This window comes from Coturnix japonica, chromosome 1 (assembly GCF_054131305.1).
Source record: "Coturnix japonica strain WE chromosome 1, WE-NBRP24, whole genome shotgun sequence".
Classification (NCBI taxonomy): Eukaryota; Metazoa; Chordata; class Aves; order Galliformes; family Phasianidae; genus Coturnix; species Coturnix japonica.
Genome location: NC_140663.1, coordinates 101,376,007 through 101,402,176, shown reverse-complemented (window position 1 = coordinate 101,402,176; position 26,170 = coordinate 101,376,007).

Below are 26,170 nucleotides of genomic sequence, written 5' to 3'. Positions count from 1 at the left end.
TGTAAGCCAGTAGCTTTAAGAAATGGAAGGCAGAAAATTTTAATCTCCTGGAACATTATGTAAAGCTGTTAAATTTTTTTAAAGACATTCTTTGAGAATGACTCGATTGCTGCTTAAGGTGGGGTGTGTGCGTGTGAGCAAAGGTTTACACTTAACCAAAAAAGGCCTCCCGGGTGTCCCAAAGCTGTTAAAGTAGGCTGTTTCCTGGGCAGGCCTGTAAACTCTGGGCACTTTGAGATCCTGGACGTTTTCCAGCTATGCTGCCAACTTGCAGGCAACCATTGGTAATACGCAAGCTCAGCCATTCCTAGGCACTAGCCAACAATTCTATTGCCCTGACAGCACAGTGCTTTTCCTTGGTTATTCTCCTGCCAAGCACCCAAAGCTCAGCTACAGACAACCACAGCAAATGGTATGGGTTCCTGAGAATGAGGGATGGGTGAGAGCTGGATGTATTTGGTCTAATGGGAAAGCAGTGGCTTTGAAAAATCATTCTTTCTAGGAAATGAACAAAAGTACTCAATTTGTCTTCCAAATTTCCTATGAGGTGAAAATAAATTCCCCTAAATCACCTGTAGCAAAATCAACAGCCCTCACTGAATTTTCTTAATGTCTCATTTTGATAAAAATGCACTTCCTCATTCTCTACCTTGAAAGCACGATTTTCTTTAAAGAAAGCATCATTGAAGTAGGAGTCCAATGTAGTAAAAAGTAATTCAAAATGAAGAACTGGGGAATGTGATTGCAGAAAATTCAAATGAGACCTTCTTGGAAGAATTTCTCTAAAAATTTGCTTTTCAAAATGATCTCTTTGACAAAACTCTTTGGTTTTGACAAGCTAATTTGTTGTTGTTGTTTGCTTTAGATTGCAGCTCTGTAATTGGCAGGCCCATGAACAGACAGTGGTTCAGATTTTGGGCAGCCTGAACTGGTGAGAGTTGTCTCTGCCAATGTCAGGGGATTTCCATCCCTAGGTGATCTTTAAAGTCCCTTTCAACCCAAGCCATTCTATGATTTACTAATCAATATGTCAAAGAGAAGTGTTTGGATCAAAACTTGAAACACGGCCTTCTCCTCTCACCACAATGTACTGACCACTGCTCTGCATTTCCTAGCTCAAGCCTGCCCTAGCACTTCCCTAACCTGCAATATAGGCCTAACTGGATATTAGAGAACAAGGGTTTCGGTGGTTAAAAGAATCTGATACACTATCCTAATTGAGTATATAGACCTGCAAAAGAATGCAGCTAGATAGAATTCTGCTGCACAGTGGCTGTGAGATTAAGTGTTCTTGCTTGTCATTACATTTTGCTGTATAAGTGTTCTCTCTACAGATGGGATCCAAAGACCTTCGAAGCCAACTGAGAAAATCCCTTGGGCTAAAACTTCTTGGAATTTTGAAGATCCCAGCATTCATCATTTCTTAATTTCAAAGGGAGAAAAACTGCTAGCTTATTTGTCCTCTTTTCCTTACCTTACCTTACCTTTCCTTACCTCAGCCGGTCGTGGTGCCACTGGCTTTTGAGCTGTGCTGTAAACCTCAGTTACAGCAGTAGAGCTGTAAGAAAGCAGTTCTAATTCTGGACATACAAATATTCATTTGTCTCTCAAAAGCCTCAGCAAGAATAATGTGCCTGACCTGCACAAAACCAACCCCTCTGCTCTACTTTTCACCACCTCCTCCAACCGCTCGCAAGCTTCATTGCCTTTCCCCTCATACAAAAGCTGACCTAAAAGAGAAACAAAGCAGGGCTGCAGGAATAGATATGTTCTCCTCCTGAGCTGGGTAGAAGAGCGCATGAAGCTGCTTTGTTAGGGAGAGAAAGGTTTTCCATCCATTCTCAGCCAACGGACTGCAGTCACATTTCAGCTGACCTGACCAGGCTCAATGGCTCTCAGGGAGTTTCTGTGGCAATGGATGAAAATATTTGTATCTGGATTTGTCTTCTGCTGTATTTGTCAACACCAGTAAAGGTCAATCTTCTTCCTTGGTGAGGGAAAGATGTTGTCTAGCTTGACAGCAGCATGAAAGCTGAGAGGAGAAAAGCAAGCAGAAATTTTGGCAAGTGGTGGGTCCTTCAGGATCCAGGAACCATTAACCTCTTAAAATGAAGCTGTTTCTTTTTCTGTCCTCCGGACACTTTAGTCATTCCCATAAGAGCAGATTCTTCCAGGCAACACAGAGAAAGCTGTCAAAGTTAGCAAAGCTTCCAAAATTTATTGTTCATCTCCTCAATCGAACACCTCAGAGTCAAAGCAATGGCTTTGTCTAGAAAAGAGAAAGAAAAGAGATGAAGTATAATAATTCTTCTCTTGCTAACCCCCAAATTTCATTTCTGGTTTTTAGGCTCCTCTGTATCTGTCTACATGCAGCAGCATGGCACAGAAGGAAAGGTTTCTAAAACTGGGGAAATCCGTAGTATTGTATTCATCAAAGTCTCAAGGAAATAAGATGCTTTATCTGCCTATCATTAAAACAGATCAACACCCAAAACATGATCCTACCTTACTGTTGTACAAATGGGAAACAAGATTCATAAAATGAATTCATAAAATTTCACTTTGGAAATCAAGAGTAAGAATGCATTAAGTAAGAGCAGATCTTAGTCTTGTCCAGTATGCAGGTATTTTCCTGTTAGATCCCAGTCTCCACAACGTCTTTTTGCAGTATTTTGCTCACACGTAGCTCCCGTACATCTTCTGACTAGAAAATGAATGCATGCAAGATACAGACTTCTTGATTTTGGCAGCATGAAGCAGCAGACATTTAAAAACGTATTTGTCATTTCAAGTAAGCCATTCCAGGCTGTTTTTTCGGTGTGTGATTGGATGTAATTTTGAAAATGTAGAACACTAAAAGAAGAGAAAGATGGAGACATGACTAGTTGTAGGCTCTTGGTTTCGTTCAAGTAGATTGGTATACTTGACAAAAATAAGAAGGATATTTACTAAGAGTAGTTTCAAAGAAAAATCCTTGCTTTTCCTCAGCTAATGGAGAAAAAAAAAGTTGTCAAATTGCACATTTCAGGGTTAAAAAGCAATGGTTGTTAGTCATGCTCACTATTGCATATAAGTGAATACAGAAATAAATCAGCAATGGTTTGAATTGGCATTGGATTTTTAAATCTGGTGGTTCTGATTTTAATTTAACATATCCTGTGGTGCAGTGTGTGAAATATGTACTTAACCCAGATTGTTGTGAGATGAAAGCACACTGGTGTTTATTTTACATTATTTGCTGTAGTTTGTTGAAAGCCAACATTCCTGGGCAGTGAATGCAGTAGGGATGAATCATTTGAACTAGGTGAGGGGTTAGCAGCTGGAATAAAATGAAAGTTGAATGTCTACATTACATGAAATTTGAGTAAAATGGGTTAAAAATTTAAGTCTAGAGAAACCAACACCTTCATTCTGAAATAGGGAATTATGACACTTAGTTCTATGGATTATCTACCAGTGTTTTCAGTGGCAACCCTGACTATAGCTAACTAGCAATACACGTTTTCTACCTTCTGAACTGAAGTGCTGAAGCAAAGTTAAAGAGATAAATTACTAACAGGAGCTGCAGTGAATGCCTGGACTGATAGTACAACAGAGGGAGTCGATCCTAATGATTTACTGTTCATATCACCGTTGCTCATAGGAATCTTAATCAAGAAGCAGGACATCTCCAGATGGAGTATTGAATGACTGAGTAAAAAAGATGGGCCCTGTCCTAGAGAGCTCAGCACTGAAGCAGAGGCAGATGAAAATGACTGAGTAGACAAAGAGAAGGGAAAGCACAAGGAAATGATGGAACAGCAGCACCTGACAGATCAGAAATGAACTCAGCACACGGGCAGACTGCAGTAAAGATTTTCTAGGAGCATCCCAGAGACTTGTGATAATGGTTTTGACAGCAGACGTGGAAGTGGCCATACAGGTGTTTGTGGTGCGCTTTACTCATGTCTGAGGAGAAGTGAGAGAGAATAGGCAAAGGAGTTTGTTGGAAAATCTATTACATAAGCACATGAGAGGAGAAGGCTTCAGGGATACCTCTGTGTGGCCTTCCAGTACTTAAAAAGAGCTTATTATCTGGAAGACAGCTGACTTTTCCCGTGGTCACATAGTAACAGGACAAGAGAAAATGTCTTTAAACTAAAAGAAGGGTTATTTAAATTACCTGTTAAGGGGAAAGAAATTCTTTCCTCAGAGGGATGCAAGACCCTGGCACAGGCTTCCCAGAGCAGGTGTGGTGCCCCCTCCTTGGAGATGTCCATGGCCAGATTGGGCAGGTTAGACCCTGGGCAGCCTGAGCTGGCTGGGGGCAGCTCTGCCCACAGCAGGGGTTTGGGACTGAGAGGACTTTGAGTCTCCTCAAACCCAAATCATTCTGTGATTTCTATGATTCTATGAGGCTCACACTGAAGGCAAGCACACCTGGCTGAAGGCACGAAATGTTATTGGGTTTGTGAACAGTGCATTGAAGTCCTTGAGAGCAGAGAAGGTATATTCTGCTGCAACTGGTGAAGGTGGCAGAGCTGGGGAAGGGGATTATCAGCAATAGAGCCAAGGCTACCCATAAGCAAAAGATGCTTATAGGAATGTTCATGATGCATGAGATAGTGTTTGCTGAGACCATAAAGAAAAGGAGATGGGAGTAGCTGCAACTGGGAATATCAGAAATCTGTATGGAAATTTCAGCTGAAAGGAGATGAAAGGTGGAAGTAAAGATGGGAGCTGGGGGAAAAACATTATCATCGAAGATGAGAGAAATCTTGCCCAAATATATCTTTCAGAGGTATGCACATAGCAAGTGGCACACTCCTGAGGGTGTACAGTATGACCCAAGACTGTCAGCTGAGTGGCTCTGTTTTCACCATGCTGGGCTTCAGGAATGGCAGTGGCTTTTGGATAACACCAAAGGGACAGGCCTCCTGGATAGATGGAGCAGGGAAACAGAGCTGTAATCATCAGGGACAGAAAGAGGGACTTGGACTTCATGCTTGTAAGTGAGGTTATACAGAGGTTACACCAAAAGACAAAAGAAGGAAAAATAGGTGCACAGGTCCTTGGGAAGATGGGATGGGGATGATGAGCATGTCCAGAAGGAAGACACAAAGAAGACACAAAAGCCTATGGACCACCAAGTAAGAATGATGGCTTCATGTGTACCTGATCTACAAGAACCTACTGCTTGCTTTGGGGCTGTACACTGCTTCTTGTGATTTCACAGGTGAGTCTGCAGAGGTTTCTTGCTGGTCTCTGCCTTTCTTCTTCCATCTTTAGCTGCTCTCCTCACTCAGCTGTGAGTGACCACTGAAGAGGCTGAGGACAGAATGGAACATCTTATATCACCTTGAGTGTTTGGAAGATCGACAGTTTTGAAACCCAAAAGAAAAAGAGGTGTTGAAAACTGCCCAAGTCAGGAAGGCAGACACATTGTGGAATACAAACAAAATAATAGTAACAGAGAGCATCCTTGTGCTGTCTAACTTGAGGGACATGGTTACTGGGCATGGTAGTGATGGCTTGACAGTTGGACTACATGATATTAGAGATCGTTTCCAACTTTAATAATTCTGTGATTCTATGTGGGTACTAAAGGTAAAAGGCTCACTGTTACCCCGTTCTTCCTAATATCAGCTTTCAGAGCCAGCATAGTTAGTCCTTCACCACTTTGTAGGTTTGATTTGTGTGGTGGCAACTCACAGGAAAGTACTTATTAATCACGAAACTGTCTGGAAAAGAACTGACTAGCAGTCATGTTACCTTCAGTGGAAGCTAGTATGTCTAGAAGCACAGAATCATAGAACCATTAAGGTTGGAAAAGACCACTGACAACATCCAGTCCAGCTGTGAACCCATCATCACTGTGTTCTCTATCCAGCGGCACTAATCTCAGTGCCTCTGTTTGGGAGCACTGAGGGCTGGACTCACGTAGGACGAGGATAGTCCTGCGAGTTTGGCCCTTCTGTGTTTAACGTCGAGCTTCCACAGGTGAAATCCCCTCTATTTTCCATTCACCATAGGCTCGCATCCCGAGGTTACGGATGAAGGTGCCTGCGCCGCAGCCGGGCCCGGCAGATGTCGGGGCTGCACCTCTGCACCGCGGCCGCCCGGGGGAGCGCAGGCGCCGCCTCCCCGCGCCCTGCGTCCGCCCCGCACCTCCGAGCATCGCCGAGCGGGCAGGAGGCGGTAGGAGCTGGCCCCGAGCGGGTGCTTTCGGTCTCCATTCAGAATAAAACATCCCCTCTTTCCCTACCCCCCTCCCCGCTCGGCGCGTTACATAAATTTAAACTTTTCCATTATCGAAGCTCTCAAATATTCTGCGCGAGGTTACAAAATGTGTTTACTTACAAATTTGGAAGTAGCGACAAGACGCAATGCAGTGAATTTGTCATCTGCTCATGACTAGCAGATGGTCCTCCTTCGTTGCAAGCGAGCTGCGTGAGTCACGTCTTGCCTGGTTCCTCGAATGGAGCCGAGGAGCTCTCTGGCAGCGTGTGGACAGTGTCACCCATCACCAATCAGCCCACCTGGTGGAGAACTCTCGTGCATGGGGTGGTTTTCACAGGGCCTTTTGTGAAGGTTCTGTGTCCCTCCTTCTTCCACATCATTAGATTCATTTGAGTGCCACGCCTGTCCATAACGACTGCTTCATGCAGCTCTTGCGATAGAAGGGGATCTTTAAATGGGAATGTGTTACAGATGATCTGAAAGAGATAACTGTGAGTTATGCTGAAACGGGCTCAGTTTTTAGCACTGGGTGAAGCCAAAGTGGGAAATGCAAAAGAGTCGACTGAGAGCCCTTTGCCTGGAATCTGCACTGCTGTAGATAGTGCTGTGACAGCCCTGTTCCCTGTGCCAAGGCACAGCATGCCGAGGTTTGCTCTAAGCTGTCTTGTTAGCCAGGAACAAAAAAAAGAAAATAACATAAAATCAAAATCAGAGCAACAACTTCATTGAGTCGGGGGTCTGTGCACAGCTTGCAAGAGCTGAATTGCCAAACCTGGTAAAGTAATGAGGCTGGACGCTTTCCCATGTGGCCTACTGTAGGAGCCTGCTTTAGCAGGGGCTGGATGAGGTGATCTCCTGAGGTTCCTTCCAACTCTTATGACTCCGTGATCCTGTGAGACTCAGTTTTATTGCAGGTATATCGTTTCATTAGGATAAAGTCATCCAAAACCTCCTCCTGTCTTTTGCCTTCAGTTCTTCAAACAATTCTGTGACCATTATATTTGTGTGCTGTTCTCTTGTTAGTTTTCCCTCAATTGTGCCACATTCCTTATTTTGTCTTATCGTGGAAGTCTGCACAGATGACTGGTTTTCCTTCATGGGTTTTGTATTTTGTTTTGTAGATTCTTCACAAGGAAGGAAGTTGGAATAATACAAAATGAGATGCTAAATGATGGGGAAAGGAAGACATCAACCTGAAAATGTTATGAAAATGGTTTGAAGTGGTTTTTTTTTGCAAAGTGGCTAAGTGTTAAGTTGCCAGGCTTTCTTAAAATGAACTCCTTTCCAAAGCTGTCATTTATATGGCATAATACTGGTTGGTCTTCTCTGGATGCAAGAGTTCCGTTCACTCACACCAGCACTGTGCAAGCTATACACATCAGCCAGACATTCAGACATTTGCATTATGTGAGACACCTGAGTTGAGCCTGTAGTTGACCCAGATCAAGGCTGACCCTTACACATCCTTCCCTTCCAAGTTGGGATATTCTATGCCTTCTGTCTTTCCTGTGCCCAGGAAGACCCAGTCTACAGGACAATCCTGGCTTTCCTGTCCTGCTCCAATGAAATCCCCAGCACCTTCCAGAAGTCTATGGAGAAAAATGCAGATGACTCCAGCTCTTGAGTTTGCAGTCTTCACTGCTTTGGACAGTAGGCTACTGCATGGTAGACTCTGCTACTACCCAGTATTGAAAATAAAGCCTGATTGGACAAGGCTGAGCTTTTCCTGGTGAGGGTCCTCACAACAGGAGCTCTCATGGTTTTTTGTGTCCTGGAAATGAAACTTGAGGCAAGGATATAAAGCTCGGGGTGGTGATTCTTCCTGAGTTCCTTAGCAGCAGTGATGAGGGTGCTGCTTCTGAGTTACTGCTCAGTGTGCAACTGTGCAAAAGATGGAAAACTGAGGGGTGGTGGGTTTCATAGAATCATAGAATGGTCTGAGTTGCAAGAGACCCTTAAAGGCCACTCCCTGCAATAAACAAGGACATCTCAGTCAGGTTTATCAGAGTCCCCTGCAGCCTGACCTTGAATATCTCTAGGGAAAGGGCACACACCACCTCTCTGGACACGTGTTCCAGTGCCTCACAACCCTTACAATCAAAAACTTCTTTATTTCTGGCCTGTATCTCCCATTTGGTTTGAAACCATTTCCCCTTGCTTGTCCTATCACAACAGACCACAGGAGGGCGTTGCTCCTGGAGGTGTTTTGGGAGGGGTGACACTCCTGGGAGCCAACGGGGAACCACAAAACGTGTAACCACCGACAGCAGAGTGCTTCAGAGTGCAGAGAAGAGGTTTGTCTTCTTGTTTCCTTTCCTCTTTCCTCTAGTTGCTGCCAATAAATTCAGGATTAGGAAGCTGACGGCTGCCTACATGCTCTGGAAGAATACAGCAGCCACATGCAAAATTTATAGCCTACAATATTGCTGTAGGTGGGCATATCAAATAATACTGTGGGGGTTTTAGGCCTGGGATTCCCTATGCATGCTGGTGGTGATATGTGTATCCTGACATGTTGCACCCCTGCAGCCAGACATGCTGATGGGGATGGCCAGCCCCATGCTCCCAGCCCCATGCTCCGTGGCACTGCTGAGTCCCAGGGATGGACGCTTTCCTGCCCTAAGCCTAAAGTGCTTTGGCAAGGTGTAGGTCTATCTATGGGCTGCACATCTTGAGCTCAGCATTGGTTCCACAGTCAGACCAACTTGTCTCAGGTCATTGTGGGAGCTTCTTTTGCTCTGTTAAAATACCACAGCCCTGGTCTGTTGCCTGCTTGAGCAAAGTCATTCAGCAGCTAGGATTCTTCCCCTAGGGCCTCAATGACTTGCTGTGCAGAAGGTCCTGCAAAACAGGCTCAGTTTTTTTCACAGAGCCCTGCTTCTCTACTGGACCCCAGACCCTGCTGCAGCATCATAATTACCTGGTAAGCAAGGTAGCACAGGGGAGAGTCTTACCACGCTGACAGTGAGTAGATGTAGATGCTTCTGAAGACTCCACTTCTTGTAGGCACTGATGCAAGTTGAAAACCTGTTTCTCTCCATGCATCTATGCAGTGAAACAACCTCAAGCTTTGACACCTTTAGAATCTTCACTCTGTACACAAGTTGGAGGATCAGGAAAGCTGGTATGAGGCCTGGAGGGGGAAAATGAATTTGATGGAAGTTCTAAATAAAAGGAATTGGCATAGTGAGCATATAACAAGGTTGGCATTTCCCATTTCTCATGGTGTTTGAGATCCAGATCTCAAAATTGTGAGTAAAATTGTTAACATGTGAGGATGAAGTGGTGGAGGTATACCAGCCTCACCTTGTCATCACTGTTGAAAATAGAGAAATTACAGCTGTGAAATTTAGATGTTGTGTAGAACTGCTAGCTAGGCAGCAGCGGGGCCTCACCTTCGAGCTGAGATTCTGATGTAGCAGGAAAGCTTTCAGTTGCTTTGAGTTCCCTTTTAAGTCTACTGTGATAACTATGAAATGCTTATTCTTGAGGAAAAACTACTTTTTTTTCTCCCTTGATATTGCTAAGGATAAATGGGAAGCTCTGAGTTACATAGTCTTGCAACACAAAATGAGACTTTAAGATCCTTGGGAAAGTGCAAAATCAGGAAATTCTGGAAAACCCATCATCCTGGTGCTGGATATTTGGGAAAAAGGAGAAGCATAGCTTCAAAGCCAATACCTTGCTTCTAAGCATTTTAGTTTAAAGCTAGCTCGGTGAGAGCCACACAAGCTGTTCACAGAAACCATATAGTTGAAATACTGAAGAACAACTTACTTTCAGATAGCTATAATGAAGAATACAGATCTCCTGATTCTGTTACAGGATTGACATAGACAGCAGTCAGTCTACATAGCTTTTCCATTACCAGCTTCCAGCATAAAAGAATGAGTGATACTCATCTGTTTCAAAATGACCTTGCCAAGATCAGCTATTTCACGTTTGATAGCTGTTTTGTACACCTCAGATGAAGAAAATGCAATAGAAGGGCAAATCTTACCGAAAACAGAATTATATTTCTTGATTTTCAAACTCATCTTAGCCTCAAGCAAGTGAGAAGCTTGTATAGCAGTGAATATGATTAACCATGATTGAAGCTACATGTTTCCTAGACTGGAAGAACTGCTAAATCTCCAGATATTGCCTCTTCATGTCACTAAAAGTGATATCACACACCCGATGAAGATTGCTGCACCCAAGTGTTTATTTTTCCTACCAAAGTAGCCGACCTAGTTCTACCTAGCAAGGTTGGTACACATGCTGTTTCTATTGAAATACCCTGAGACCAACATGGAGGTGGGAGTTCTCCTACTTCCAAACCTCCTCAAGGAGAAGCTCTGTCTCCTATGAGGCTTGAAGCTGGGTTAGACACCTCATGCTCCCATTCTCTGTCAGAGATCTGAATGGAGACAACCTTTCCCAGCAAACACAAGAAGCACATGTCTTACTCTGAGAAAGTGTGATAAACACACAAATGCCATCCAGAGCATATAAGGGTGAGCTGATGATCCCTCTGCTTTGCTGCCCCACTTTTGAGAAGTCCAGTGGAAGCATAGGGTTGTGGGACCTGTGTTCAAGACCAATTTCAGACTAGTTGGTGGTGTCTGACTGCAGAATAGCTGCCTGCAGCTCAATCTGACTCTACTTTGTGTAAGCAAACAAACAAACAAAGAAAACCACAACAAAAAACAAAAAACAATTTAAAATAAAAAAAAAGGAATTGCAGTTTAGTTAAAGAGAACCAAGCCTCTGGTCTCGGGGTATATAAGATCACAGTATCACAGTATCACAGTCTTGTGAGAGTTGGAAGGGACCTTAGAGATCATCGAGTCCAACCCCTGGGATTCGAGCCTCCGGTGTAGCAGAGCAGCACTTCTACCACTTGCACCACAGGGGATTCGAATCCGGGCCTCCAGTGTTGGAAAGTGGTGTCCTTAACCACTGCACCACCGGAGGCACACTAAGATACGCCTTTATAATTAATTTGTATATTTGCCTTACTGTGGATATCCTTTGAAGATGCATAGGAGAGTGTAGCTGGAGGCTTTTCCAAATTTGTATTATTTGGGATAGACGGGCTCTGAAATAAACCTGAAACCTGAAGGGGATGGGAGGATGGAGGCTGTACTCAAGTATTAAGCCTGTGAGTGAACTTTCTAGATGCTTGGGCTCTGACTGAGCATGCCCTGGGCTTCCCAAATTGCTTCCTCGGATAGCAGTGTGTACTGAACTCTAAGACATGCTGAAATGGATCTGTGGAGCTTCTGATTTCTTCCTTCACTTTCTGACTATCAGTGCCTTCCAAGAAGAAAACCAAGTTGTGGCAATGCAAGCATGCAAAGAAGGGCCTTGTGAAAGAGGAGCAAGACTGGTGCCAATGTGAGCGTCTGTAATTATCTGATGGCTGCGTTTGTGAAATCTCTGGGCAGTGTCAGCGAAGGGCTGGTTCTATAGAAGTGGCAGCCCTCCTGCTTGATGCCTTTAATCCTGACAGTCTCAGCTGCCATGGTTTGAGTTGTGGAAAGCTCCACCCTTCTTCTAGCCTCTGATCAAAATCTGTATTTCAGAGAGAAATGCAGAAGAGCAAAGGAGTTAAACGATAGTTCAGATAAGCATAATAAGTACTGGAAAGATGAGATTCTCCAAGCAGAGTGCTCTAGAAAGAACTCATGTTAGTCTGGGCAAGGCTCTCATCAATTACAGTGTGCAGAACTAGCTATTCTTGGACTCGTAAGGAGGTAAGGGATTTGTTTCCTCAGCTGCATGGAGTCATGCTATGAGATATCATTAAGTAAGAATAATTAGGTTTCGAGTTTTCAACACACAAGATTTGTATCTTTCTTTGTCCTCTCCAAGAAGACCTCTCCTACTTGGTAGCCTGGATTTCTGTACCTTTTAACTATATAATCATTACAAGCAATCCACATCTGTGCAATATGTGACTGTGTTGCTTTTAGCATCTCTAGATGAGCTCAATAATTAACACTTTGGGGTGATAAGCAAGTAAAATACTGGCAGATCTTTTAGTTTGAGCAGTTCATTGGTGATTTACAGATCTAATTTACCTGTAGTAATATTTTGACTGCAGTTAAGACAAATCACAGGAATAATTGCAGTAATATCTCAATGGTCAAGGTACTTGGTTTCCTGGTTGAAATGGCAGTGTAAGGAGCTAACATCCCAGCACTGAATTTTCGAAGTGTGGGAAGCACGCGTGCAAAGGCTCTGATGATTAACTTTCTGGCACTGGCTGCTCCCTGCGACACCACAATCATTACTTCAGGCAAAAACAAATTGTTCCATGACGTTTTGTTGCTTCATCAGCAGAAAAAAAAAAACCAACTGTTCAGCTCTATTTTCTGCCAAGGTTGATCTTTCTCTTCCTTTCTGTGCATATGGAAGGTCCCCAGGAGGCACATGGGGGGGTCTATGGTGATATTGCATGAGAAATGAGAATTAAAGTTGGAGGAGTGCAAAGACATCTCTTCTGTCCAGCTGAGGTTATCAGGATGGAGAGGAGCCCAGCAAGAGCCTATATTATAGAAGCATTTGGGATCTACTGAGGTGTTTATCTTTGCAGTACAATGAATCAAAGGCCTACTCTTGATCAATTGTAAAATCATGCTATTCAGATCTGTCCAACAGTCTATCACTGCTAACTCTGCTCAGGGTTTAGACTTGGTGTGGGTTTTTTTAAGGCAAACTCAGTGTCAAAGATCCCAGGAAACACAAATGAGTAAAATTAAAGATAAGCTCCAGGACTTTAGGAGGATCGTACTTGCTAATGCTTCATAGGTAAAACCAAGTTAGAACATGGACACCCACTATGAGAGTAGGACCAGAGGTATAGGGATCTGACAACTTCTTTTCCCATCTACCATTTTACCCAACAATGACTGGAATGACACTCATTTTGGGCTATAGTTGGTGCTATTTTCACAAAATCTGTCACCTTGTTAGCAAGTCAAAGACTTGGTATCAAGGTTTCCAAATCAGAAAAACATAATTGGGAATGATTTATGCAGAGCTACTTATTGATGAGGTAGGAGAGCGCAGAACTTCTTTCTGGAAGAGCAGCTTCAAACAGATTGTGTCAGAAAGGAGAAATAGTGTCACTGTTGTGAGATAACTATTTTTAAACCTGGTTGCTTTATTACCATTCACAAGGAAGGTGTCTTGTGCTAATGTAGCTCCATTAAATTACAATTTCCCTCTGCAGTTTGGAGTGTTTTGCCGTTGACTATAATGGGACAGGATTTTAGACCAGACTACTAATGAGATAGATGTTTGCACATGCTTGGAAGTAATAACTCATTATCAGAATAGGATGTGCTCTGCTACTAGCAAGCAGCTCTGCTAGGATCTCTTTCTATATGCTCTCAAGCTCTACCTCAAGAGGCATAGAAACCTTTTTTTGCCTTTGTATCTTCTTTGAGATTGTAGATGTCTTTGCCACCATTCTCCAAGGCAGCTGTCAGGTTGAGCCCTCCTCTCCTGCATGCAAACAACAGTGACCAGTGTTGGGCTTGAGAGCATGGAGGGAATAGAGAAGGTCCTGATCTGAAAGAGAGCAAGGGAATGAGAAGGTGCAGGAGGAAAAGAGAAGGGCAGAAAGTCACTTTAGCCAGAGGAAGGCGATGAAGCAGCTTTGCCTTTACCTGAGTAATTTCATGCCAAGGCACTCACCCAGCTGTGCATCTTGGGGTATGCTGCATAAACATGACTTACACATTTTTTCCCAGATGCACCTCCATTGCAGTGAATGAAATGATCCAGTATAATTCATTGCAGCTATTATAAAAATAATATGATTCTGTAACACATCTGTATCTCTTAAATTTAGGCCATTCCCAATTCTTGCTGGTTTCATCAGTCACATGCTCAGAAATGCTTTCATTGCACTAAGGAGAATGATAAAAACTATAAATCAGGTGTGTAAATCCCTAAAACCATGCTAGATTGAAAGAAATTCAAAATCCCAGGCAGAGAGCCAGGTTTTGTTATTAAAATTAAAGGTTCTTCTGCATGTGCTAATGGTTTCTATGTCCAGGATGTTCTAGACAAGTGTATTGTAGGTTTTACAGTGGTGATAAAATGCAAAATTCACCCATAAGTCTTCTTGCTGATGTAGAGGATAGCAACAAATACATACCTGTGTGCAGTAAAAACATTGTTTTGAAACTGCCGGGGAAGGGATTCAATGTAACTGTGAATGTAATGCAATGTAACTTCTCCAGAGTTTCTGGAGATAAATATACTGGATTGCACTAGAAACATACCTCATTTTTCAGTTAAAATTGTAGTGTTTAATGTGAAGCATAGACATACAGCCTGTAGCTCTATGAAATACATTCTGCACATCAACATATTCAGTGTTAAATAATGAGACAAATTTTGCAGGATCAGAAAAAAGACATGACAAAAATGACATAGAGAATAGAAGTCCAATTACAGGAAAGGTGGAGCATCTGTTATATATATGGTCGATTTTCCATTTCCCTACATCTTTGCTAACAGTTACATCAGAGTTCATGTAGAGATTGCTATAAAATGTTTTTAAAAGATCAGGCTAAATGGATTAACCACTTCTTGCTGATGTGGCTGAACCTGCTTTGAGTTTAAGCTGCTCGTGGTGGGTTAAGCTCTGGAGTCACAGTCCTCACAAACTAATCTAGTAGATAAAACTACATAATGTAACAAAAAAACATTCATATTTTAGCAATCAAGTAAACTCAGCTCTACAAGTCAATATTCCTAAAGCATCCCAGCCCTTTCACAATGACATATAGGGATGCCCTGGCATTAAATAGACTTCCTGAACCATCCTTCACAGGAGACAACACTGGATTTGCAGTCCAGTTTACATCCTTGCTGACAAATGCTGTTTGAATTTCTTAGCCCCAGATATTCTGAAAGGTGACAGGAGAACAAAATCAAACCCTTTACAGCATTCTTGAGTCTCTCCAATCACTTGTGGCTTTACCACAAAATAACCAGAGGATTTAAAAAAAAACGACAACACTGTGACCTTGTATTAGAGAACAAGATCAGTAAGAGAGTTCTGAGAGCACTTCGGCCACCTGCCTGCAATCACAGTTCAGTTCCACATGGCAAACTTCACCCTTCAATGTATTCCTGCAGCTGTTTTTCTCAGTGAGGTGGTGTCCACTTGCTTCATAGTGGGAAGGCATGTCCAACTCATGGCCCATGGCCACATGCAGCCTGGCATAGCTGGTGATGCAGTCACCCCTTGCCCCAAGCCATGAAGGCAGCAGCTCCTTACTGCAGAGTAGCCCTGGACATGCATTTTAATATATTGGCTTAATGCAGGGCTCTGAACAGTGAAGAATATGCAGCTACGTCTTCTCCTGGCATGGATTTTTATGAGCACAGCATGCAGGCTTTTGTTCATTACTAGTGAAAATGCACAACTAATGGTGGTGACTATTGTGAAAAAGAGTGTCTCATAGCTGAGAATTTGCTCTGTCAAATATTGTTCTTGTGCTCTTGGTGTCTGCTGCAGTTTCCATGCAAGTAATTAGGAGGCATTACTTTCAGAGCAACTTCTGTATATGTGGCCCAAGACAGTTCCTCTTCACTCACTGCAGCCCAGGCAAGGGCCACAAAACTTTGGACATCCATGAAGTAGAGATCTCTGTCATGATGCCAGATGCAGGGAAATCCAAAACAGAAGTGTTCCTCATGGATAGATTCTTCACGTTATGCAAAATGTGTTGTGACACATTATCTCTTCAACATGTAGCAAAGTGTACTTTGCAGCGATTGAAGAAATTCAGTTAAATCTAGCTTTTACTTGTGTTCTGGTTGGCTATTTATAGCAAGCGTGGGAGTGTGTTGGCCCCTTCTGACAGCGCATCATGGCCATCTTAGATTCTGTAAGCTCTTTTTTTGTTGCGACAGTAAATGTTTAAGAAGTTTAATCTTAAATTTGTAAGAGCTTTTGAGATAAGTCTGCTCAAGACACATTAACAGAGTTAGATAAGGAAATGTGCACAGAATGAACTCTTTTGCATTTTTTGACCAGAAGGGCTGTTCGAAGTTGGCTACCTCCATGCTTACTGCTAATGCCTGGACTTGATGGGCCATCAGCAATGCTGTGTGGATCTGTTTGTCCACGACGTTTCAAGAAAAAGTGTTTTCTGAAACACTCAGATTAAGTGATTTAGGAAGCCAAATCCTGAGTTGTTGTTGAAAGCATTTTGCATGGCATGAACTATTGTAGTCAGAGGCAAAAGAGTTAATTTTGCTTCAGTAAGAAGACATGGAAATAACTTTTTTTTTCTCGCTAATTAAATATGAAACTGACTAACTCTATGCAAGTGTAATTTTCTTATCTTATTAGCCATGTTCATTTCTGAAGTGAATAACTACCAGCACTGGTACAGTATATGGGCAGAATAATAGTCATACTGATTTTTACTTTAATCTCTGAATACAATTAGCATAATTTAAACCATTACAAGCTACAGCAGATAGAAATCACATTATGGAGACTGTAGGTGGAGAAGTGGGTGGTCACATGCAGAGGGAAAACTGGAAGAGCACTTAAAATACAACCAAATAATAATCATGCAGGGGAATGTAGAGCTAGATGGAATTCAAAGGCACATAATTTCTGCTGATGGGGAGAGAGAAGCGGATAATAGAGAGCAAGGTTCAAGGGCTTCTACTACTGCAAAGGCTGATCCCAAGAAATTCTGCACCTCCATTCACTCCAACTTTGTTTATACAAACAGTGCTTTCAGGCAGGTGCCAGCACTCCATAGGTGATAGCAGGAGATGTTTGGGACAACAGCAAGAGGCTAGTGCAGTAGAGAACATGACATGAAAAAGATTACATTTATACATAGGCAGAAGGAGTGATGGCCTTCCTCATGAGCATTTTTAGTTATTTGTCTTTGGGAAATAACAGTGTGAACTCTCTTTTAAGGCCTCTTGTGGTGAGAATTTTTTTGGTACAGGTAGCAAAAGGCAGCTACATTTCCCTTTCCCTTGTTAAAAGGAAATAGTTGTAATAGCTTCTACAACTATTCTATGAAGTGTAAGCCCGAAATTCTGTTTTCTGACAGAACTGAGGAGAAACAGCCCAATGGAGATTTATGGATGACATCAAAGAGGTGAGAAAGCCAAGATATGGTGGGAGAAGGAAAGGCAGGTCAGATGAGAAATCAGAGAGAGAGGGAACTGGGATCAAAAATGTGTTTGAGTGGATCTTGTGTGAAAGGAAGAATTGAGGAAGGAACAAGAAGAGGGAAAGGTTAAGCTGGATGAGGATGTTGGAACTGGAAACCCTGTTGGGTAGGACTGTGTGAATGGGCAAAGACAGCTACTGAAGGAAGAAAGTACCAGGAATAAGGAGAAGAGAGAGAGAAGCTGGTGCAGAGAAGCCCAGACCAGAGGACAGTGGGAAGAAGGTGCTCCTGCCACAGACTGAACCTGAGCTCAGCACACTCACATCTTACTACTCCTCTGCTCTTAGCTAACATTGGTAAAGCAATGGGCAAGCCATTGTATCTCACCTCCTGCAGCAGCTGAGCCATAGAAAGGAAGGAGGGACTGAAGATTAAAACCCATGAAAAGAACAGTCTAGGCTTTTGTTATTTGAAGACATACCTGCCATCTTCATTTACATACCATGCCAGTTTCTCCTTATAGAAGAAGTCATCACCATAGTGTTTTCCAAGCAAGTAACAAATACCAGGAATCTAACCAGTAATATTTTGAAGTTGGGCATAAATAAATTTCTTTATATGTCCCTTTTTTAATAGCTGCAAGGAATTCTGTAGGATTAGATTCCTTAGCAGAAACCCATCTGAAAAGTTACCAAAGACAACAACTGAAAAGCTGTGCTGAGCTGGGATTGCATACATTAATCATTAGGCAAATCTTATTTATATCCTGACAATTTGGCCAGAGTGTGCTGTTTGAAACAAACTAGAAATGTTCTTCATCATTTCATGACTGCGAGTGTACTGCAGCCAGGCATAACTGCTGAAAACCATAATATGACTTCAACTTATTTTCCACATCAAATGTATTGATTTCCCATCAGCAAGACATTTCTGATATGAACCATGGACTTCATTCCTAAGTGGCTATTTTGTCACTTGCTCTTTGAAACTTCTTCCTATGAAAAAAAATACCTTTGAACTAAATTCTACTATACAATAGACTGCTGTGGCCAAACAGCACTTGCCTAGGCAACCTTCCAGCTGGGCAAGTAATTAGACTGGAAGTTGAGGAACTTGGATTGTTGGCCCGGGTTCCCCAGAAAGGTGAGGTCCTCTCACACCCTGGAGTTTTTCAAAACTCTTTTGGATGAGGCCCAAGGTGATCTCTTAAACCATGAAGTCAGCCCAGCTTTGAGTAAGAGAGAGAGATGAAGACCTCCAGACCTGCTCTCCCACCAAAATAATTCTGATGCTCAGGCTACCACTGGTCTTCAGGCTGGAGTTAGCTTTCTCACTCTATTTCTATTTGCTTCTAGTTTTTAGCATTCAAATGTGGTGGAGAGGAGACCTCCTTAGCCTTGTTCCTACAGAGTTTCCATAGAGAGAGGAAAATATTCTGCTTTTTGTATCAGCCCCACTTGCATTTTTATTATGAATTAAGCAAAGCTACGTGTAGATAAGCAATGCATTTTGTGTGCATGTGTGGGGAGGAGATTGGCCAGATGATCTGTAGAATCATGATTCAGATGAATGTATGTCACCTCTAGAAGTAATGTGTAATGTTTATAGATGAGCAGTATGCATAAAGATCCATACATACTGTACAGTTGTATTTCAGGCAAGAACAACAGATGGTGATATCTGAAGACAATATTTTCAAGATATGTTTTTTGTGTATTAAATTAATATTATCTGTATTTAATGGAGGGAGAGAAAGAATTGCAACTGCGTACTATTGTCCTGTTGCAAAAATTTCAGCAAATCTAGTTCAGTAATTAAGGAGTAGATATCTTCCAGTTTTTTTTACTGTAAGTTTTGTGCTTTACAGACTTTTAAAGGAGATTAACCTATTTAATGCAATTAGCTATACAACAGGTGTTGGCACCTGTCTTTCAAAAAGAGCCACCAAATACAGGGTGCTTATATTTATGAAAGTGAAATGAAGACAACAAGTAAGGCATATTAATATATGTTTAGCACTCTAGTTCTGCTATTTGATTTAGAAACAAGTTATGAAAGAATATGAAATGACAAGGAGGACACCCCTCGCCCAGCCCAACCTCTGAAGAAATAGCAGCAGCCCCGCAGCTTTGTACTTGTATCTCAGAGCCAGGGCTCTATATTTAACAAGCTTTCCCTGGCACCCACACCCAGATGAATTCATTGGAATGCAGAAGGAAAGCAAGAGCTCATCTGACTCATTAGGAGGCTGACACGCAATTACCATCAATTAAAAGTGCCTTCTAGAGCCTCTGCGGGAATTTGGGTGTGCTGAAATAAATGAAGCCATCAGGATCTCTGTAAACGGGACTTCAGCTCAGCGTTTTGCTCAGGACTAATGCAGATACGATTAATCTGCAAAAAATCATTTGCTGGTGTGCTGACTAACAGGTGAAAGGATCCGCAGAAAAGCAAAGCCTGCTGAAGTTTTCCTTCTTCCGCTTCACTCTCTGTGACTGGCAAGCAATATACTTCTTCATATATACTTCAATATACTTCAGAATATATATTCTGAAAGGGAATATACAGAAAACAAGCAAACAAAACAACCTATGGTAATAAAATATGTTGTTGATGCTTTGTATCTGGCTTTGTATCTTTCACTAACCATTAGTGAGAAAAAAATTAGAAAATAGAAGTGTGATGACAAATGATTTACAGGTTCTGGCTTCACTGTACCCAGGTAAAGATGGGGTATAATCACTGTCCTTTCCTAATCCAAGACCCTATCTAGGCTTAATTTTTTTAGATTTGAATAAAATATTTAGGAGAATGCTGACAGTTTGCACTTCTGGAAGTTTAACTACTGCTGATTACATTTTTTTTATCATAACTTTCCTGGGGGAAAAAAATATTGATCAATTATACATGAACTACACAAATATTTTGAATGTATACATGAGAAATATGTGCCTATGCTACACCTCTTTGTATTCACTAGTCATAAGAAGCAGCCAATCCTACCTTTGTCTACTTTGTTATCTAAGATAATTGCACTCTTTCTTCAGGAAAAATAATAATAAATCTTCTTACAAGTTCATTTTAAAATGAATATTACTGTGTATTTTCTTTCCTGTCTGCAGTAGGCAGTTATTCCATGGAGACAGGTGTGCTTAGGATCTTCAAAAAGGCCCCATGCTCTTTGTTGGTGTTTTAGACACACACACATACTCAACACATTGAGACCAATCAATTACCAAGCATGGAGAAGGTGTCAAGGTGAGCAATTTGACATTATCACAACAAAGCAGCATCTTCTTATATGATCAAGGAAGAAGTGTTCATAGATGGAGAACACATCAGTTTCCATGCCAAACAGTGTTAACAGGTAGAAGCTCGCCTTTTTCAGAATAGGGGGTTTTGTTCAATGTGTTATCTGCAAGCAAACAGGTGCTGGTTTTGTTTTTATATGAAAATCCCTCCAGATATCAGGAACAACCCAACTGACAAAGAGAAGTCAAAAAACCTTGTTTTACTTAATGTGGAGTAATTATTAGATATTCTTGAGATTCTTAGTGTTTCTTAAAGAGAGGAGTGCTTTGCTGGAAAACACATGTCAGTAAAATATAGAGATGGTTATATTAATGATATGCATGATACTTCTTTTGGATATATGTCTACAAGATTTACAGCCTGGTTTCTGCCCAGGGGTTGTATGAATTATGGAAGAAGGTGGAGCTGGGAGGTGGGACAAGAGCTGTTTGTCAGGAGTATTTGAGAAAAGCTACTGGGCTGAGACATAGGATCCATTTATTTAATCATATTTCATCATTTTCTGTCTCTGTTCAAACATACTTATACCTGTACTAGCAAAACTGGAGAATGTGCAAACTTGACGCAACTCAGAAAGTCTCTTTCTTCCCGGGTCAGCTGGACTGAAACCATTATATTCATGCTTATGTTCCAGCTGAAACTGAAGTCTATCTTGCTGCATACATACAGTAACTGTGTCCTGGTGCTCATAGAATTGAGTTGTATGCAGCCACTATAGAAAAGACCTCTATAGTACTGTGAGAAATGGTAACCCATGGAGGCGCCCAGTACCACCCAGTAGAATGGAATAGCAAATTGTATCATAGATATCATGATACAATTGCCGTCAATACTTCAGAAGAGTGCTTCAGAAAGGAGAAAGTTCTAGAAAATTGCCTGTTTTCTGGTAAATTCTGTGGGCTTTCGAGTAGCTCTTGTACAAAGCTGTTGGTTTAAATTATGTTAATCTTCTTCACAGGGCAGTGATAAGCAACTTTCTGATTATAAGAACAAAACAAGGAAATAATGGGACATATTCTCTGGGGACATAATTCAGCGCAATACCCTTGAAACCAACACACAACAGACAATTTCATTTGCTATCCAGCATGTTCTAAAACAGGGAAAGAATGTTAAATTTCTTCTTCTTTTGTGCCAAGATTAAATCTTGCAAATTTGCCATGGAAACCATTTATTTCTTTTTTTCTTTTTTTCTCTCTCTACCCCTCCTCCCATTTTGCAGTTGAGTTACAGTGGCTCTTTCAGAAGCAGGAGGTGAGAGTATTGCATTGTTTGTTGTTGTTGTTGTTGTGTTGGTTTCTTTTTTTTTTTGGAGGGGGGGGAGAGGGGGGGGGTGTTGGAAAGTAGAGTAGAGAAAGGACTGAGGAGTGGCAGAGGGGAAGAAGCATCCGTCTTTGCAAAACAAGCCCACATCCCTGAGCTCTGGTGTCGAGAGCTAGCAAAGGGCAGATGCTTCTAACAGTTGGAGAATTATGTATGGAGGAGGCAGCCTTTCTCCAGAAGCTGAGAAACTGCTCTATGAAGCAGGGAAAACTGGGCTGACCCACTTTGCGTGAGTGCCTGCACTGGTGCAGATGGAGAGGGAAGGACAGGCAGGAGGGGAAGCTCCCACAGCCACTGCACTGACTCACAGGCCCCGCTTGGCAGCACAGCCATGGTTGCCACAGCCTCAAAGGAGGCAGCAGCTCAAAGGAAAACACCCAGAGCATAAATAAGGCCAATACAACCTGGCTAAGGAGCAAGGGCTGTGGCCTGCTTTACCACCACAGTGCAGGCACTCTGTGGAGAGGGGCTCACTCCAAGCTTGCACACCTGGGTCTGACAACAGCACAGGGCAGTGCAAGGTGTTCTCAGAGGCATGGATAGGGTCTGCATGTGCCTTTGTTTTGGAGGAAAAACTGTTTTTTTTTTCAGGATGTCTGGGCTATTCTTTGACATCAACAGTGGAATTGTGTCCCTTCAGCGCATTTGAAGGTTACATCAAGCTGTGTGGTGCAGTCAACACGGCTGAGGGATACAGTGCCAACCAGAGAGAGATTTAGAAAGCCTGCAGCAGTGTGCCCAAGTGAACCTCGTGAGGTCCAAAAAATCCAAGTGCAAGATCTTGCAACTGGGTCATGGCAACTCCCTATAAAAGGACTGCAGTATTGGTGGATGGCAAGCTGTGCATGAGACAGCAATGTGCCTGTGCAGCCCAGAAAGCCAAGCATATCCTGGACTTCATCCAAGGAAGTGTGGCCAGCAGGGTGAGGGAGGTGGTGCTGCCCCTCTGCTCAGTGCTGGTGAGGCCTCACCTGGCATACTGCATCCAGATGGGGAGTACTCAGTACAGGGAAGACATGGACCTGTTGGAGCGCATCCATAGGAGGGTCAAAAATGATCCAAGGGATGGAATGACTCCTGAGTGAGGACAGGCTGATAGAGATGGGAATGTTCAGCATGGAGAAGAGAAGGCTCCTGGGAGACCTGAAAGTTGCCTTTCAGTAACTAGACAAGGGATATAAAAAGGAAAACAACAGAGAATTTGCAGGGTATGCTATAACAGAACAAGGAGAAATAGTTTCAAATTAAAAGAGAAGAGATTTAGACTGGATATAGGGGGGAATTTTTTTGCAATAAAGATAACAGAGCAGATGGCTTTTAATGGTCCCTTCCAATTCTAGGGATTCTATGATTCTACAATTCTTTTGACAACACAGGTTGTTATTTTCCAGATTTAAATTTACCCACCACAGAGTATGTCAAGGGGAATTCAAAGGCTATCTCAGTCTTCTAATTTAAAAGAGCAAAGAGGAGAACTTGGGGTGGAGGCAAAAGGAGAAGTAGCCAAGGTGGGCTTGACTCCCCATGGCTTAAACCTGTATGCAATTTTTCTTGCAGTTCTCCCACAAACTGTGTTTCCATTTTGCATTGGTTGCCAAATATGAATTGTTCCCTCCCCTTTTAATATCTGAACTTGTAAATTTTTTCTGGGTGATGGGATTGCTGGAACCAAATTAGTTCTGCCCCTTACCAGCCCACCAACAGGACTTTCAGATCTATTTGTCTCTGGTTGCAATTTACTGGCGATTTCAAATTTTTCATCTATTCCTCTCAGATGGACTTTCTTTGTCCTTTTCTCCTGATGGAGCATTTCATCATCCTTCTGTTGGCATCATCTCATGTCTGTTTGTTTATACTGAGGATGAGGAATCTTTTATGGTGCCTCATCAACCACATTGAATTTTTAGAATGATTTTTTCCTTCTTACTTCTTTTGCTCACTCACTCGGTAGACATGTTCATGACAAAAATGAGACATTTCAAGGATGATTAGATGCTATAGCAGCCTAGCACAAAATTATATCTTTCTGCCTCACTCTGTTTTTAATGTGGTCCCTCACTGACTTCCACAGTCCTCAACTGTTCACCCTTTTTTCTTGAGGATGTCCACAAAATAGCTACAAATTCATATTCTGTCACAACCCCAGCAAACCTTCACAGACTGAAAGATCTAACCAGGGTTGTCAAGACTTAGAAAACTCAGTTTTTGCATGTCAGTATGTCCATATTTACTTCTCACTTTATTTATTTGTAAACCTTTGGTATCCTGGAGCCCAAGTCATAGATCTGGATCTTGCTATGTCACCCAATGTACATGTAGGGATCTTCTAGTTTTTTCCAGAGCTCAAAATCTCTGTGTAGGAATATGCTGCAATCTCTGCTCATCAATAAAAGTGCTTCTAGACCACAGACTGGAGAAAACGTAGTGCCTTAATATCAAAAATCAGTTGTTTAAATCCTAAAAATATTCTTCATAAATTTACAGTCCCAAAACACACTCTTAGAGTGACATGCTTTTAGCTGCTTGGATTTTTGTGTGTATATGTGTACAGTTGTCTGTTTGCCATTCTTGCACAAATACCTGTAGAATACATAAACTAATGCATTATTTTTTCTGCAGTGAAATTCAAAACACACAAAAGATCTACATAAACTTCCCAGAAATCAGCTCTGAAGTTTCAGGCAGTTCTTCCACTTGTAAATGGACTGCCAGTATTCTTCCAGAAAAGCTATCAAGTTCATCAAAATGTTACAGCCCTTCATCGCTCTGATTACTACGCGTGTGTTCTGCTGGTGTTAAATTCTGTATATCTACTTCTGTCAGTTCTGCACAGCACTGAAATAATGGCTGATTCAGAAGGTAATGGGATTTTTCTTTTTTTTCCAGGTCAGTAAACATAAACTTAGGATTCAGCATGCACACTAGTGATGCTGAAGGAACAGATTCATGCATACAACGCCAAAACAGAAAAGTCAGGTTCTTATCTAAGTGAGGATGGAAATAGGAGACTGATAGGTAAAGCATTGCCCAAGCTTTTCTTCAATAAACTTTTGAGAAACTCACTTGTATTTTGAGTTTCATAACTGACATTTGGGACATTCCAGATCTCTGCTTTTTCCACTTTCTTGCCACGTTGAACTTCAGAATTAAGATTATAGATACTTCCCATAGACAATGATGCATTTGTTTTGTTCTCTCCTTCTGGAACTTTAAAAATACTGTACTCAGGTGGCTGCTGGCCAGTAAATCTTATAGGACGGAGGAATATTTTCATGTATAAACTTAAGCGAATCTTGGAGAAAAAAAGAAGTACAGTCATGTCTCTGAAGGCTTAGACTGCCATCCTAACTACTAGAGCATCATTCCTATGCATAATTAAAGGGATCTTGTTTGAATAAAGCTTCATGAGAAATGCAAATTTGAGAGACATTGCCTGAATTCTGTGATGCTGAGGCTTTCTGTGCAGTAGAACCAGATGCCAAGAAAGAAGCAAGAGGGAAGTGTGAACCCAAACCTGCTTCTCAACAGCAAAGAATGAAAGAGAGCTTGTTTCTCTCTGTTTCATGTGCAGGGGCAGCTTCAGTCCTGGGGTGACTGTGAGGCAAATAAATGTAAATGATTAAAAAATGTGTGACATCCTTATTTTCTGCTGCACCACCCAAACCTTCACAGAAACAAAGAGACCACATAAATATCAGGCAGAAAAAAATGGGTATTTCAAAATAATGTGAAAGGTAGAAGAACTATAACTTCTTCCTTACTTCCCTTTTATTGTGAAGGATGCAAGGAAATGGGTTAGGAAAGCTGGAGTTCTCCAGGCTGTTTCCTTTCTTAGGCAGCTCTTGATGCTGTTCTAAGCGGCCCCTTCTGAGCTATTAGCTTCCTAATTTGGCCATTCATTTTGTTGACAACATGCATAGATGCACTTACAAGGAGCAACACTGAGAACCAGGGAACAGGTGGACAGAATGGAGGAAAGTATGAGCGGCTGAAGAAAGCGTAATCTCTTCCCAGGTGATTACTGCCATGGCAGGGTGTGTTTGGAGGAGAATTTATAGTCTGGCATCTTTCCTTTCTTTATATGTAAGGATCATCAGGGGAACATGCTGAGGAACTCAGAGCAGGCACAGGAGCTAGAGGACCTGGTTCTGAGCTTCTGACTG